Below are 16,586 nucleotides of genomic sequence, written 5' to 3' on the forward strand. Positions count from 1 at the left end.
TTCATAAAGTGATTTTAGTGGTGAAAAGAGACATTGAAACAGATAATTTTTAATACAATATGATACATGATATGATTCAGGATACAAAGGTGTTAATGGGAACACAAAGGCAGGGCATCTATCTGTATAAGGGAAGGGAAACTCCAGAAGCATCCAAACTAAATTTTGGAGGATAAGCAGGGGATATGGAAGGATATTCTAAGTAGAAAAAAACATTATGGGCAAACATACTAAGAAGTAAAATGTCATGATATATTTTAGGGAGAAGAGATGGTAAAGCTAGAGAGATAGGCTTAGCTCAGATCATGAAAGGTTTGGTTTCTCATATATGGAGCTCTATTTTGTGGGCAAGGCAGAGTCACTGAAAGGTGCTAAGGGGAAAAATGGCATGATCCAACTTGAGTTCATATAAAATCATCCTGGCACCATGTAGATCTAAAAAAGTGACTACAAGAAGTTGGATGAGTCAGAGAGCTGTTGTAACAGCTCTGATGAGAGATGATGAGAGTCTGGAATGGAGAAACAGTCATAGGAAATGAAGAGAGATAATTTAAAAACATATTTAGGGTTTAAAACTGGTAGAGGGGCGCCTGGGTGGCTCAATTGGTTAAGTGTCTGACTGGTTCATGGGTTTGAGCCCCGTCTGGCTCTGTGCTGACAGCTCAGAGCTTGGATCCTGCTTTGAATTCTCTCTCTCTCTCTTCCCCTCTCTCTGCCCCCCCCCCACACTCTGTCTCTTTCTCTCTCAAAAATAAATAACATTGAAAATTTTATTTTAAATTGGTAGCACTTGATGAGTGTTTGAAAGTGAAAAGTGAAGAGAAAAGAGAGTGAGAATGGCAGAATTTGGGGGGCATAAGCAATACAGAGAAAAGGATTGGGAGCATGGGAGAAATTAAATGTAGCTTAGGGTACTTATGAAACATCTGAACAGGTATTTCAAGAAAGCAGTTGGATCAATAAGTCCATAGCTTTTTGCTAGCTGGCTGGCTGTCGTTAGGGTAGTGGGATTGAGACAGAGGTGAACAAGTGTAGACTTCACTTTTCATTTTCTTGGGAAGGAGGAGGTCAATTCATTCTGTGAGTGACAGAAATGAGTACTGAGAAGTGAAGATGTGGAGTATATATGTATTAAGGGAATTCAAGATAAAAATAATCAAGAACAAGGGAAAAACTGTCCTGCAGTGTTGAAGGCCTAATAATAATGAGAAATCATAAATTTGTGTTAAGGCTCAGGTGCACAGAAGTAAAAGAGAAAGCAGCCTCTGAGCTTGATCCAGTTAGGATTTTATTGGGAGAGTGAAGCATACTGAAGGTCAAGGTTCAAGCTCCAATACCAATACCATCCCCGTAGGAAAGCCCTCCCTACCCTGCACAAGCTCTGATATTCTGTGCCAAGCTGTCCTCCTCTGTGGATTATGCTCTAACACACTATGATAATGGTAGTTTTGGGGTATGATGTGAGGTAGGAATCAAGGGTCATTTTTCTCCTGTATCTATATCCAGTATATCCAGAATTATTTGTTTAAAAGACTCCTTTTTCCACAGACTTACTGATACCTTTGTTAAAAAACAATTGAACATATGAGTGTGTGGGTCTATTTCTGGACTCTATTCTGTTCCACTCACCTATTTATCTATCTTAATGTGAATACCAACTTGTATTGATTACCTAACTTTAAGTAACATACCTGAAATTAGGTAGCACAAGTTTTTCAATTTATTCTTCTAAAATAGCAAAGACGGGTCACCTGGTGGCTCAGTTGGTTATGTGTCTGACTTCAGCTCCGGTCATGATCTCACAGTTCGTGAGTTCAAGCCCCACGTTAGGTTCTGAGCTCGTTAGGTTCTGTGCTGACAGCTCAGAGCCTGCTTGTGATTCTTTCTCCCTCTCTCTGTCCCTCTCTTGCTCATGCTTTCTCTCTCTCTCTCAAAATAAATAAATAAAAATAAAAAAATAGAAAAGACTGTTTTTGCTATTCTAGGCCATTCATATTTCCATATACATTTCAGAATGTTTGCCAATCTCTGTAACAGTAGCTGGTATTTTGACTAAAATTGCATTGAATCTAATCTTCAATTTGGAAAAAATTGGTATCTTAACAATATTGAGTGTTCCAATCTAAGAACATGGTATATTTTTCTTTCCATTTATTTAAGTTTTCCTGAATTTGTCTTAGCCATATATTATAGTGATCAATATAGAGTTTTTGTACACTCTTTGTTAAGTTATTCATAGGTATTTGATGGCTCTTCATGTTGCTATAAATGCTTCCTTTTATTTTATATTTTAATTGCTGATTTATATGTATTGCTATATGACAGCTAATTGCATTGTTCAGAAATAAAATTGATTTTTGTATGTTGAACTTGAACTCGAATTCTGTGAATGTGTTAAATCCACTTAATAATTCTAGTACTTGTTTCTGTAGGTTCTTTAGGATATTTCTTTCTATGTAGATAGTCATGGTATTTGAGAATAAAGACCATTTTACTTACTTCTTTCCAATATTTTTTGTGCCTGATCACACTAGGTAGGACCTCCAGTACCATGTAAATGTAGGTGGTAAGTGTGGACATTCTTTCCTTATTCCTGAAAGAGTTCATCACTAAAGAGATACATCTTTGGGGCTCCTGGGTGGCTCAGTTGGTAGAGCGTATGACTCTTGATTTCAGCTCATTTCATGATCCCATGGTTCATGGGACTGAGCCCTGCACTGGATCTGTGCTGACAGCGTGGAGACTGCTTGGGATACTCTCTCTCCCTCTCTTTGTGCCACCCGCTGGCTCAGGTACACATGCTATCTCTCTTTCTCTTAATAAATAAATAAACTTTAAAAAAGAAAACTGAGAGAGATCTTTGTCCATACCCTCTATCAGATTTCTAGTTTGATGACAGGTTATTCTCTCCGCCCCCTCCCCCATAGCTATATTAAATGAACACTGTAAGAGCTTTTTCTACATCTATTTGAGATGGTGGATTTCTTCTTTATTATGTTAATATGGCAAATCACATGGATTTTCAAATGTTAAGTCAATTTTGCATTCCTGGGATATACTGTACTTAGTCAAACTGGATTATCCTTTTCGTATATTCTTGGACCTACTTTGCTAATATTTTGCTAAGAAAGTTTTTTGTTTCGTGCTAATGTTCATTAGGAAGATCACTTTATTATTTTCTTTTCTTCTAATGCTTTTACCTGATTTAGGTCTCACAAAAGATGGGAAAGTTCTTTGTTTCTCTACTCCAACAGTTCTCAAGAGGGGTAGAAGTGAGGATTTTGCCACACAGAGGACATTTAGTAATGTCTGCAGAGGTTTTTTGATTGTCATAATGGGGGAGGGGGAGGCTACTTGTGTCTAATGCATAGAAGACAGGGATACTGTTAAACAACCTGCAATGCACAGAACAACTCCAACAAAAACATGTGTGACCCAAAACGTCAATAGTGCCAAGGCGGAGAAACACTATTCTAGTCTCTGAAAGAATTTGTATAAGATTGATATTATTTCTTCTTTAGATGTTAGGTAGAATTCACAAGTCTAGTTTTATTTATCGGAAATTTTTTAAATAAATTTTTTTTTTAATGTTTTTATTTATTTCTAGGAGAGAGAGAGAGACAGCGCGAGCAGGGGAGGGTCAAAGAGAGAGGGAGTCACAGACCGAAACAGGCTCCAGGCTCCGAGCTGGCAGTCAGCACAGAGCCCGACGCGGGGCCCGAACCCACGAACCGCGAGATCATGACCTAAGCGAAAGTCGGACGCTTAACCGACTAAGCCACCCAGGCGCCCCTAAATAAATTTTTAAAAATGTTTTTAATTTATTTCTGAGAGAGAGAGACAGCATGAGCAGGGGAGGGTTAGAGAGAGAGGGAGACACAGAATCTGAAGCAGTCTCCAGGCTCTGAGCCAGCTGTCAGCACAGAGCCTGATGCGGGGCTCGAATGCACCCTGTGAGATCATGACCTGTGCCGAAGTTGGATACTTAACCGACTGAGTCACCCAGGCGCCCCGGAAATTTTCTTTTTTAACATTTATTCATTTTTGAGAGACAGAGACAGAGTAAGAGCGGGGGAAGTTCCGAGAGAGAGGGAGACACAGAATCCGAAGTAGGCTCCAGGCTCTGAGATGACAGCACAGAGCCCAACACAGGGCTCGAAGTCAAGGTCTGCGAGATCAAGACCTGTGCTGAAGTGGGACGCTTAACTGACTGAGCCACTGAGGTGCCCCATTTATGGGAAATTTCTTATTTAAACATTAAATTTCTTTAACAGTTATAAGGCTATTCAGATTTTCTAACTTTTTGGTAACTATTTTGTTATATTGTCAATTTTAAGAAATCTGTATCATTTAGGTTGTCAAATGTTCTTGCAAAAAACTGTTCATAAAATTCCTTAATTCCTTAAAAAGTATTGTTAGAATCTATGGTGATATCATTCTCATTAATAATACTATAATTTTTTTCTCTTTCTTTTTTTCTCTTAAGTTTATTTATTTATTTTGAGGGGATGGGAAGGGCAGAGAAAGAATCCCAAGCAGTCTCCAAACTGTCAGCGCAGAGCTCAAAGTGGGGCCTGAACCCATACACCGTGAATCATGACCTGAGCAGAAATTTAAAAAATCGGATGCTTAACTGACTGAGCCACCCAGGTGCCCCTCTCGTTCTATAATAGATTGATGATCTTGAGAAAGCTTATAAATTTTATTTATATTTTCAAAAATTTTTAAGTTTATTTATTTATTTTGAGAGAGACAGAGACAGCATGAGTGAGGGAGGAGCAGAGAGAGAAGAGAGAGAATCCCAAGCAGGTTCCATGTTGCCAGCATAGACCTTGACACAGGGCTTGAACTCATGAAACCGTGAGATCATGACCTGAGTCAAAACCAAGTCATACACCCAATTGAGTGAGTCACCCAGGCACCTCAATTTTATATACAATTTCAAAGAATCGACTTTCAGCTTGTAGATTTTCTCTGTTGCTTATTTCTTTTCTACTGCAGGACTTACCAAAGAGTAGATGCTGGAAGGTTGCAAGCATAATAAAAATATAGAAGCAGTACAAATTGGACACTGCTGACAGAAACTGGGAGTTCTGGCACAGAATGAAGACATACTGTTAGTGTCCTGGACTTTAGCTGAGACACCAAAAGGTTCACATCCTCGACAAATGTGTATTATAAACCTGAAACAAAGCCTAAAACCAAGATATGACAAAATACACAGGAAGAAACGAGTTTGGAGACTGAGTCCTACCAATTTAAAGGGGCTTGGGAAACACCTTGGACTTCCAGAAATCTGCCCTCACAAAACATGTAACCAAACTTATCCAGGTTCAAGATGACTAGTAAGTAATTAAGTTGTTGAGAATAGTAAAAATTAACACTCTTCAGAGAATGATAATAAAATCCACATCTCTAAATGAGTCATACATAATATCCAGGATATAATACAAATTGCCAGACACAAAAAGAAAGAAAATATGATCCATAGTTAAGAAAAAAAATTTAAAAAATTAACCAAAAGATGGCCTAGATGTTGGGCTTGGCAGACAAAAATTTCATTTAAATCAGCTATTATAAATATGTTGATGGACATAAAGGAAAACATGGTCTTAATGAGTGCACAGGCAGTCACAGCAGAGAGAGAGAGATTCTAGAAAAGAACCAGATGGAAGTTATAAGGCTAAAAATAACAGTGATTGAAATAAAAACTAGAAAAAGGATATGAAAGATCAAAGAATCAATAGAAATGACCCAATCTGAAGAACATAGAGAAAAGAGGTTGAAGAAAGATGATCAGAGTCTCCGGGATCTTATAGAGAGTATTAAGCTAATAAACATAAGTGAAGTTCCAGAAGAAGAGACTGAGAATGAGATAAAAAAATATTTGAAAAAATACATTTTAAAGAAATTATGGCAGAATATTTCCCAAATTTGGTGAAAAGCTTTGACCTATAGATTACCAAGATAAAGAATCTTTTTTAAAATGTTTATTTATTTATATTTGAGAGAGAGACAGAGAGAAAGAGAGAAAGAGAGAAAGAGCTCAAGTCGGTGAAGGACAGAGAGAGAGAGAGGGAAACAGAATCCGAAGCAGGCTCCAGGCTCTGAGCTGTCAGCACAGAGCTCAATGCTGGGCTCAGACTCATGAACTGTGAGATCACGAACTGAGCCAAAGTCAGATGCTTAACTGACTGACCCACCCAGGCGCCCTAAAGCAAGACAATCTTTAGAAAAACTAGATAAACATGTCAATTACATAAAAAAGAACAGTGATATCAACAGTAACTTTTTATCAGAACAAGGAAGTCAAGAGGAAGTAGAACAATATCTTTAAAATAGTGAAAGAAAAAAACATAAATAAAACTGTCATCCCATAATTCTGCATCTCATGAAAATATCCTTCATGAAAAATGAAGGAAATAACATTTTCAGATAAACAAAAACGGAAAATTTGTTGCCAGTAGAACTGCACTACAAGAAATAATAAAATATTTTTCAAATTGAAGGAAAGTGATACCAGATGGAAACCTGGATCTATAGAAAGAAATGACAAGTAGCAGAAATAGTACATATATGAATAAACAGAAAAGTCTATATATTCTTATATTTCTCTTACTGTCATTAAAAGATGTATAAATGTTTAAAACAAAAAAGATAACACTGTATTATGAGATTTTTGAATGCTGTAATGTATATGACAATAATATCACAAAGAATAGGATAGTAAATATACCTATGCAATAGAAAGTGTTTATATTCTACATATAATGGCACAATATTCATACCATGTAAACTTTAATAAGTTAAGGAAACATACTGTAACCCCTATAGAAATCATTAAAGAAAATGCAAACAGGGACAGCAAATGAAATAACAAAGGAATTAAAAAAGAAAATGGAAAAATAATTTTTTGCTATTATTCCCCTCAAATCTTCCAGCAGAGCAGAGCAGAACAGAAAAACAAAGAATAGATGGAATTAGTAGAAAAGAAGAATAAAAAGTAAAATGTTAGATCTAAATCTCACATTATTATTAAATTAAATTTAAATGAATTAAACACTCAAGTTAAATGGAACAGACTGTCAGACTAGAGAAAAATGCAGAACCTAAACCATATGTTTTTTTGTGAGTCACAATTTAAATATCAAAGAATAAACAGACTGACAAAAATGGATGGAAGGAGATGTGCCATGTAAATAGTACACATGGAAGATTAGAGGGGTGATTTAATATCAAATAGAGTAGACATTAAGAAAAAAAAGTACTACAAGAGATAAAGAGAAATATGACATTGTGATTAAAGTTGCAAGTCATCAGACACACATAACAATCCTAAATATACAGGCATCTAAAACAGTGTTTCAACGGGGTGCCTGGATAGCTCAGTTGGTTAAATGTCTGATAGCTCAGAGCCTGGATCCTACTTCAGGTTTTGTATATTTCTCTCTCTCTCTGCTTGTCCCCTACTCATGCTCTGTCTCTGTCCCTGTCTCTCAAAAATAAAAAATAAAACATTAAAAAATTTTAAAATAAAAAATAAAATGGAGTTCTAAAATACCATAGCAGATTTGATAAGACCAGAGGAAAAAGTAGAGAAATTCACAACCATATTTGGAGATTTCAACATCCTTTTGTTATCAATCAACAGAAAAAAAGAAAAATTCAGTAGGCTAAAGAAAAATTGAACATTACTAATCGATTTGATTTAACTGACATGTACAGAATATTATACTCCACAGCAGGATATACATTTTTAAAATAAAAACCAAGATATCTAGAAATATCTCAAGTATTTGAAAGTTATGTAACATACTTCTAAATAATCCATGGGTTAAAAAAATTACAGTGAAATTGGTATATATTTTGAAATGAATGAAAATGAAAATATAACATACCAAGATTTGAGGGGTATAGAAGCAGTGCATAGAGGGTAAATAACATAAATGCCCATATTAGCTAGGAAGAAAAGTTTAAAATCAATGATATAATAAGTCATTTTATAAAGCTAGAAAAAAAAGAGCAAACTAGATATAAGAGTAAGAAGAAGAAAGGGAACAAAAAAGAGTAAAAGTTCATAAAATAGATAAGTAGAAGAAATATAATAGTTGACCCTTTGCAAATATTAATAAAATTTATAAATATCTACCAAGACAAACTATGAAAAAGAGAAAACTCAGTTTATGAATGTTAGGAATCAGAGAGGGGATATCACTAGATTCTACAGATAGTAACAATATTAGGGATATTTCATGAGCAACTTTATGCTACTATATTCAATAACTGAAATGGGATAAAATGCACATCTTTCTTGAAAAGTATAACTTGTTACAACTGACTCAGGAAGAAACTGATAATATGAATAGCCCTTTATTTATTAAAGAAACAGAATTCATACTCAAACCATTCCCACAAAGAAAACTGACCGGATAGTTTCACTTGCAAATTTTATCATATTTAATGAAGAAATATTACTAATATTACACAAGCTTTCAGTAAATAGGAGGGAAAACTTCTCAGCTCATTTTATATTACTATGTGATATCAAAAGGTAATTAAATTATTAAAATAAAAGAATATTACAAACTACTGTCCCTCCAGAAGACAGAGACAAGAATCCTCAACAAAAGAATAGCAAATCAAATCCAGCAACATATTAAAAGGTACTATATCATGGCCAAATGAATATTTTTCTAAAATGCAATGTGGGCTTCATTAAAAAAAAAAACCCACGCAAAGCCATATGATTATATTAATAAATGTAGAAAATGCTTTTGATAAAATTCTGATAAAACATTTCAGCAAATTAGGAATTAAAGGGAACTTATTTTATCTGATAAAAAGCATCTACCAAAAATCTGTATTTAGCATTATATTTATTGGTGAATTATTGAATGCCTTTTCCTTGAGAACAAATCAAGGATGTCTTCTTTAACTACTTCTATTAAACATTTTATTTGAAGTTCTAGCCAATGCAATAAGGCAAAAATAAGAAACAAAAGGAATAAAGGTTGGAAAGGCATACATAAAGCTGCTATTATTCAGATAACATGACAGTGAACTTGAAAATCTTAAGGAATCTACCAAAAAAAAATCTAAAAACCAAAAACTCAAACCAAAATGAAAACTTTGCTAGCATATGTGCATTTAGCAAGACTGTAGTATAAGGTAAATATTCAAAAATCAATACTCTTTCTATGTACCACCAATAAGTTCAATGAAAAGTGTGTAAGACTGGTAACACTCAAAATTACATAGTATTATCCAGTTAAATTTAAGAAGACCTAAATAAATGGAAGAGATACACCATGTTCATGGATTAGAAAATTCAAATTCAATGTTTTTAGGATGCCAATTCTCAAAATTGATCTAATCATACTTCTACTTCCTTAATAGAAATTGGTAAACTGAACCAAATATGTCAACAAAAGAGCCTAGAATAGCCAAAGGAATTTTTAATAAGAAATGCAAAGTTGAAGACATATACTATCTGATGTCAAGATTCATTTCTTTTACTATAAAGCTAAATTAGTATGGACTGTATTAGTATTGACATAAGAATGCACATTCTTTGCTTTTAAAATTAAAAATTTTAAGTTTATAAAAACATTTATTTATTTATTTTAAGAAAGAGGCAGTACAAGCAGGGGAGGAGCAGAGAGAGAAGGTGAGAGAAAATCCCAGGCAGGCTCTGCACAGAGCCCAGTGTGGGGCTTGATCTCACCAACTCTGAGATCATGACATAAAATCAAGCATTGGATGTGTGGGGCACCTGGGTGGCTCAGTTGGTTGAGCGTCCGGCTTTGGCTCAGGTCATGATCTCACGGTCCATGGGTTCGAGCCCTGCATCAGACGCTGTGCTGACAGCTAGCTCAGAGCCTGGAGACTGTCTTTGGATTCTGTGTCTCCCTCTCTCTCTGACCCTCCCCTACTCATGCTGTCTCTCTCGCTCTCTGTCTCAAAAATAAATAAAACATTAAAAAAAAATTGGATGCTTAATTGACTGAGACACCCAGGAGCCCCAGAATGGACATTCTTATCAATGGGATGACAGATCAACAGAATAGAAACTCATGAGTGTGTGTGTGTGTGTATGTGTGCGTGTGTACATACCCAACTGACTTTCAAAAGGCATCAGGCAATTAAACATAGAAAAAATAGTTTTTTCACAAATGGTGCTAGAATAACTGGATATCTCTATAGGAAAAAAGTGTATCTTTGAGATCATCTAACAGTACACATAAAAGTATATTTGAAATAAGTCACAGACTTAAATGTAAAAATTAAAACTGTACAACTCCCATAAGAAAACACAGAAGAATACCTTTTTAACCTTCATCAATAAAAAGTCCTGTTCTTCAAAAACACCATTAAGGAAATAAAAAGGCAAGTCATATGCTGGGAGAAAATATTCCTATTATATTTTGATAAAGGACATGTATCTAAAGTACACAAATAATTGTATGTTCAATACTTGGATTGTTTACCTAATTAAAAATAGTCAAAAGATTTGGACAGATATATTTGAATGAATGGCCAATAAACAACATTAAAAAATGCATATCATCATTAGTTATCAGTATACAAAAATCACAATGAGATACCATTTCACATCCACTAAAATGATTAAAATGAAAAAATGTGACTATCCCAAGCCTTTGAAATGACATAGAGCAAACACGACAGGGTATTTTTCTGGTGGGACTGTAAAGTTATATAATTTTGGAAAATAATTTGGTAGTTTCATGTACAGTTGTAAGTGAACTTACAATATGATATAGTAATTCTCCTCGTAGATAATTACTTAAGAGAAAGAAAACATGCCTATGAAGAGATTTCTGTACAAATGTTTATAGCAGCTCAGTCATTTCCCCACCTCCAACTCCTGCCTTCAAATCTGGAAACAATCTAAATGTCTATCAGCAAATGAAATGATAAACAAGTTATCGTATATTTATACAATGAACCACTACTCAGGAATAAAAAAAGTAATGTAATATGCAGCAACATACAAACATACCTAAAACATATGGTGAGCAAAAGATGCCAGACATATGCATACAGTATGATTTAATTTATATGAAGATTTAGAACATGCAAAACTATCTTAAGTGATAGAAATCAGATCACCAGTTGCCTGAGCCAGGGGTTTGTCCAGAGGCTTACCCCAAAGTGTTACAGGTACATTCTGGGTGATGGATGCTTCCTATATTAATTGGATGTTAGTTATACAATTATATCTATTTGTTAAAACACACCAAACTCGATGTGTGCATCTTACTAAATGTAAACTATGCTTAAATAAAGTCGATTAAAAATAAAGTTGAAAGAAACAGCAGAGAAAATTTTACCAAATAAACTTTTAGATATACTGAGATAGATCAAAATTAATAACTATATGTTATTTCCAAAACTACATAGACCCAGCTACTAAAAGAAGAACAATTCACTGATCATGTACTTTCTACCATTTATTAATTGTGTGAGAGGCATCATAAAGTCAAAACCTAATTGTCAGATGATTAGTGTTTCTTACCACTTCATGCAGCTCAGATGAAATGTGTACAAACTTCACTGAGGGGCTAAGACTAATATGGGACAACATCATTCACTGATATGATGAAATTAACAGGAATAGTTTCTGTTATTCATATTTACGACTGTTGGAGCTGTTAAGGTTATGGTAAAATGATCAAATTCAAGATAGCAGAGGTAAAGAGGTTAAACTTGTGGCATTTAGGAGTGTCATACCATGTAAGTCACTTTTAAGTTACTAACATTTTATTGAATGATATCTCCATATTTTAATATTATAAAATAGTAGATGGGAAACTGAGTAACCTTGACTTAGGATGGGGAAATGAAAAACATTTTCAGTTCTTCAAGTTCAATAAAATTCTAATAATCCAAAGCTTTCTGAACTACTCTCGCTATTTTGCACAAACCTCCTATCGCGATAGTCTGTCTGAGCGTGAATGGCAAATATTAAATGTCACTCAGGACCAACTGAATACCACTTGTATTTGCATTCCTTAAAAAGTAGAAAAACATTAACCTTTTGTTTTATTGAATTAAAATGCCACGGAAATGCTGATGTAGTCTTGGGAGACTGGAATAGTTTTACAAAGAAGAATAGCTGTCATTTATTAAACACAAAGAACAATTACTTGATAGGATGCCTTCTGACAAAAAGCAGATTGGTATTCTCATCATAGAAAAGGCATTATAAAAAAAAATCTAGCCCAGACCTCTGAGATTTGAATAATTTAAAGCTGCATTTGGTGCAATTTGAATTTTTCTTTAGGGAGGCAAAGTTAAATACCTTTAATTTGTTCTAATTATTTCAAATTTGCAAGTTAATTATGGCTGATCATTAAATAACAAAAAGGACTACCGTCTCCATAGAGTTTTACCTCCTACCCTCTGCATTACTTAAGCTAGATTTTAGTATGCATGAATTAACTTTCTAAATAATCACACGGTTTGACTAAATGGCTCAGTAAAATGAGCTCTGATCCTCAGAATAAGCATTAATGGACATTAGAAATGCTACTGGGACTCATGTTACTTACATTATAAGTATTTTTAATGGGGCCTTATTTACTAATCTTTATGTACTGTTCAAGTTAGAACACCATATAGATACATTATTCTGCTTTACTGGAGGAAAAGCCCAATCTTTGAGACAATAAAAACAAATGTCCATTTAACACCAAATAAATTCATTTTGAAATTAATGCAGGGATAGTATGATGGATTTTAACTTGTTTTAGATGTTCATCTCAATGAATCAATCTAGCAAAAATGGTCTGTTTGGACTGTAAATGCATTATTATGGATCCACTGTTGTGCTAAGTAATTCAAGTAGCAAAAGGAGGTCCTATGAGCTAGTATTTATTTTCCACCTGCTATTTTGAAAGAAAGAATTCATGGTTTCTTGTGTTGTGATGCCCACTTCTGTGCATATTTGGCTACCAGTGAATGTAAAGCCAGACGGCACATAACCCTTTTGCTTACAACTCTTAAAAATAATTTTCCTAAATGTCCCGACTAGATCTTTATATTCCCTGGAGATGGACCTGTTAATGAACAAAATATTCTGAAAAAGAATTTAAGGTGTAAAATTTGAAAAATGAGATATTCCATATGCTCTTAGATCTTTTTGTTTTCCCTCTCCAAAATCATCAATACAAATTTTACTTCCATATATTCCATAAAGATGATTTGAGAGCCTACTATGCATCAATTCTGTGTTTGATAATAAGAACACACAAACAAATAAGTGACTCTCTTTGAATAATTACAGGTAAACCAGAAGAGATAGCCAGCCCAACAATGAATAAATAATGTGGCAGGTGTTATGATGACAGTATACGCAAAGTGCTATAGCAAGCTGATAAATATAATAGGAAACATGTAAGAAGGGAATGGAAGATCATGAAGGGGAGGAAGTAAGGAAAGCCAGTAAAAAAGAGCAACAATTTACTAGCATATACTATGCAAAAGGCACTGGCAGGGTCCCTGGCTCCAAAAGATGTGGCCATCCTGGTGGAGAATTTACCTATGGCAGTATGCCAACACCCTAGGTGTGTTAGGGAGAACAATGGTCCAGGAAGACAATAGGCATTTCAGAGGCAGAAAAGACATAACTTACATGGGCATGGCATAAGGAAGAGAGTAGTCTAACCCCGGGGGGTAGTTAGGGCAGTGTAGTAGTTTAGAATATTAGCTTTAGTGTCAGACAGAACTGGGCACTGTATAGCTGTTTATAAGCTCTCATATGTGATTTCTTTTTTTTATTTGTTAAATTTTTTTAATGTTTATTTGTTTTTGAGAGAGACAGAGAAACACAGCATGAGCAGGGGAGGGGCAGAGAGAGAGGGAGACACAGAATCTGAAGGAGGCTCCAGGCTCTGAGCTGGCAGCACAGAACCTGATGCAGGGCTTGAACTCGTGAACCATGAGATCATGACCTGGGCTGAAGTCAGACGCTTAACTGACTGAGCCACCCAGGTGCCCCAAAAGATGTGATTTCTTAAGCAAGTTACTTAACCTCACTGGGCCTCACTTCCTCACTTATAAAGTGAGGTTAATAGCAGTATGTAACTCATAGGGTTGTTGTAAGAAATAAATGAATTAACATATGTAAGATATGTAAAAGAGTGTCCAACATATAAATACTATCTAAATGTTAGCTTCTATTATTATCATTATTTTTATTACTATTAAATGAGGCAACATTTAAAAGACAGGGCACTATGTAATACATAGTAGGTGGTAACAGACTAGTTGAATAGATGGATGGGTATAATTTCTGAGAATTAAAGGGAAAGAGTGGGTCACTGGCACAGGGCTTAGAGGAGGTAAATGGACTGGATCTGAAGATCTTGAACTGAGGAACCTGTGAATCATTTGGGCTAGATAATGTTATCATGAAGTTATAAGGACAGGTCTGGAAACCTCACTAGGGAGAAGCTTAGACTGAGATAAAGATTTTAGAGTTTTTAGTATAGAGATATGGTCAAAAGCTATTGGAATGAGTTAAATTTCCCACAGAGAGAAGTCTACCGAGAAGAGGGAAAGGAACTTTTAATATTTAAACAGTAGGCAGAGGCAAAGGAAGCAGTAATATACTTTGAGGAAGAGGAAGCAGAAACCAACAGGAAGAGAATCTCTCCAACAGGGAGATAAGCAGAGAAAGAAGAAAGAATATTGTAAAAAAAAAAAAAAAATGAAGGAAATGAAAGAGATATCAGGAAGGTTAGCTATGTAACTTGAGAAGTCAAGTAAGATGAATAATGAAAAGTAAGAAAGATTTAGGAATGAGGAGGATACTTGTGACCATAGGTAGCATGGTTTTAGTTGAGTGATACAGTAGGTGAGGAATAAATGGAAGATGAGGAAGTGGAAACAGAGAGCATAGATTATGCTCTGAAGTGTGGGAAAAAGAAAAGAAAGGGCAGTGATCCGATGGCAAGGCAAAGATGGGGTTTTTGTTGTTGTTTTTTAAGGAGAAGAATCTTTGAGCATGTAGAGAAAGAGCCTGAAGACGCATGAGAAGAGATATTGATATAAAGAAATTGTTGGGAAAATAGGGAACAAGGTACTGACACAGGAGATGTTTGGATTTGAGACCTCTATGAGACCTCCAAGCAGTAATGCCTTACAGGCATTTGACTCATTTATGTTTTGTATTTATTACTGAAGTATACTGTTATTGAAGCATAGCTGACATACAATGTTATATTAGTTGCAGGTGCACAACACAGTGACAATTCTATACACTATACACTATTCATTGCTCACCATTATTGGTCACTATCTGTAACCTTACAATATTATTACAGTATTCCCTATGCTGTACTTATAGCCTCTATCACTTACTTATTTTATAACTTGAAGTTGGTACCTCTTAATCCCCTTGACTTATTTCACCCTCCCTTCTGATAAACACTAGTTTGTTCTCTGTATTGATGAATCTGTTTCTGTTTTTTATTTGTTTATTTGTTCTGTTGTTTAGATTCCATATATGAGAGGTCATATGGTATTTGTCTTTCTCTGTCTTATTTCACTTAGCAGAATACTGTCTAGATCCATCCATGTTCTCACAAATGACAAGATCTCATTCTTTTTTTCTGTTCCTTTTTATGGTTGAGTAATATTTCACTGTGTTTATCCATCTCTCTCTCTCTATATATATATATGAATCTTTATTCATTCATTTTAACTTCCATATCTTGGCTAATGTAATTAAGACTGCAATATATATAGGTGTACATTTTTCTTTTTGAATTTATGTTTTGGTTTTCTTTGAATAATGTAGGGGGCAAGGGCAGGCTGCCTCAAGATGGGCCCCTTTGGTATGAAGATTATTTTGAGTTAAAAACAATCAAAACCCAGAAGATTCAGAAAAATCTCTTTATCTTACCCTCAACTGCATGGCTGTACCAGGAAGAGAGCTATTAACAGAGATTCCTCTTTATCTAAGAAATGTATTTACACAATAGGGTAACCTTTGCTTTCTAAACATCTCCTCTCACCTTCCTGCTAATGGTCTTTCTCCCCTTTGTTTCCTCAGACCCTATCCTCACTTTAGCTCATATAAGAATCACTCTGACTTGCTGTCTTTCAAATTTCCATGTCTGTGTGGATCCCCTGTAAGTACAGTATTACATTTAATTTTCTTCGGTTAATCTGTTTCATGTCAATTTGATTCCTAGTCTAATTAGGAAGACACTGAAAGAGAAAATTCTTCCTCCTTGGCAGTGAATACCCTTCATGGACTTACTGGATGATATGGTAGTTCTATTTTTAATTTGAGAAACTTCCATGCTGTTTTCCATAGTGGGTATACCAATTTACATTTCCGCCAATGGTGCTTGAGGGTTCTTTCTCCACATTCTTGACAACACTTGTTATTTCTTGTCTTTTTTTTTTTTTTTTAAGCCATTCGGACAGGTGTGAAGTGATACCTCACATGGTTTTGTTTTTTGTTTCCTTGTTGCTTAGTGATTTTGGGCATCTTTTCATATGTCTAATGGCCACTGGTATATCTTCTTTGAAAAATGTCTATTTAGGTTCTCTCC

The 16,586-nt window shown here is 35.0% G+C and overlaps 1 protein-coding gene across 6 annotated transcripts in view; it reads right to left on the bottom strand.

The window, feature by feature from the left end:
• KIAA1328 (KIAA1328 ortholog) overlaps window positions 1–16,586 on the bottom strand; it is a 334,223-nt gene that overhangs the window by 65,132 nt on the left and 252,505 nt on the right. The window lies entirely within an intron of this gene.

Source organism: Crocuta crocuta, unplaced genomic scaffold (assembly GCF_008692635.1).
Source record: "Crocuta crocuta isolate KB4526 unplaced genomic scaffold, BGI_CrCroc_1.0 scaffold231, whole genome shotgun sequence".
NCBI lineage: Eukaryota > Metazoa > Chordata > Mammalia > Carnivora > Hyaenidae > Crocuta > Crocuta crocuta.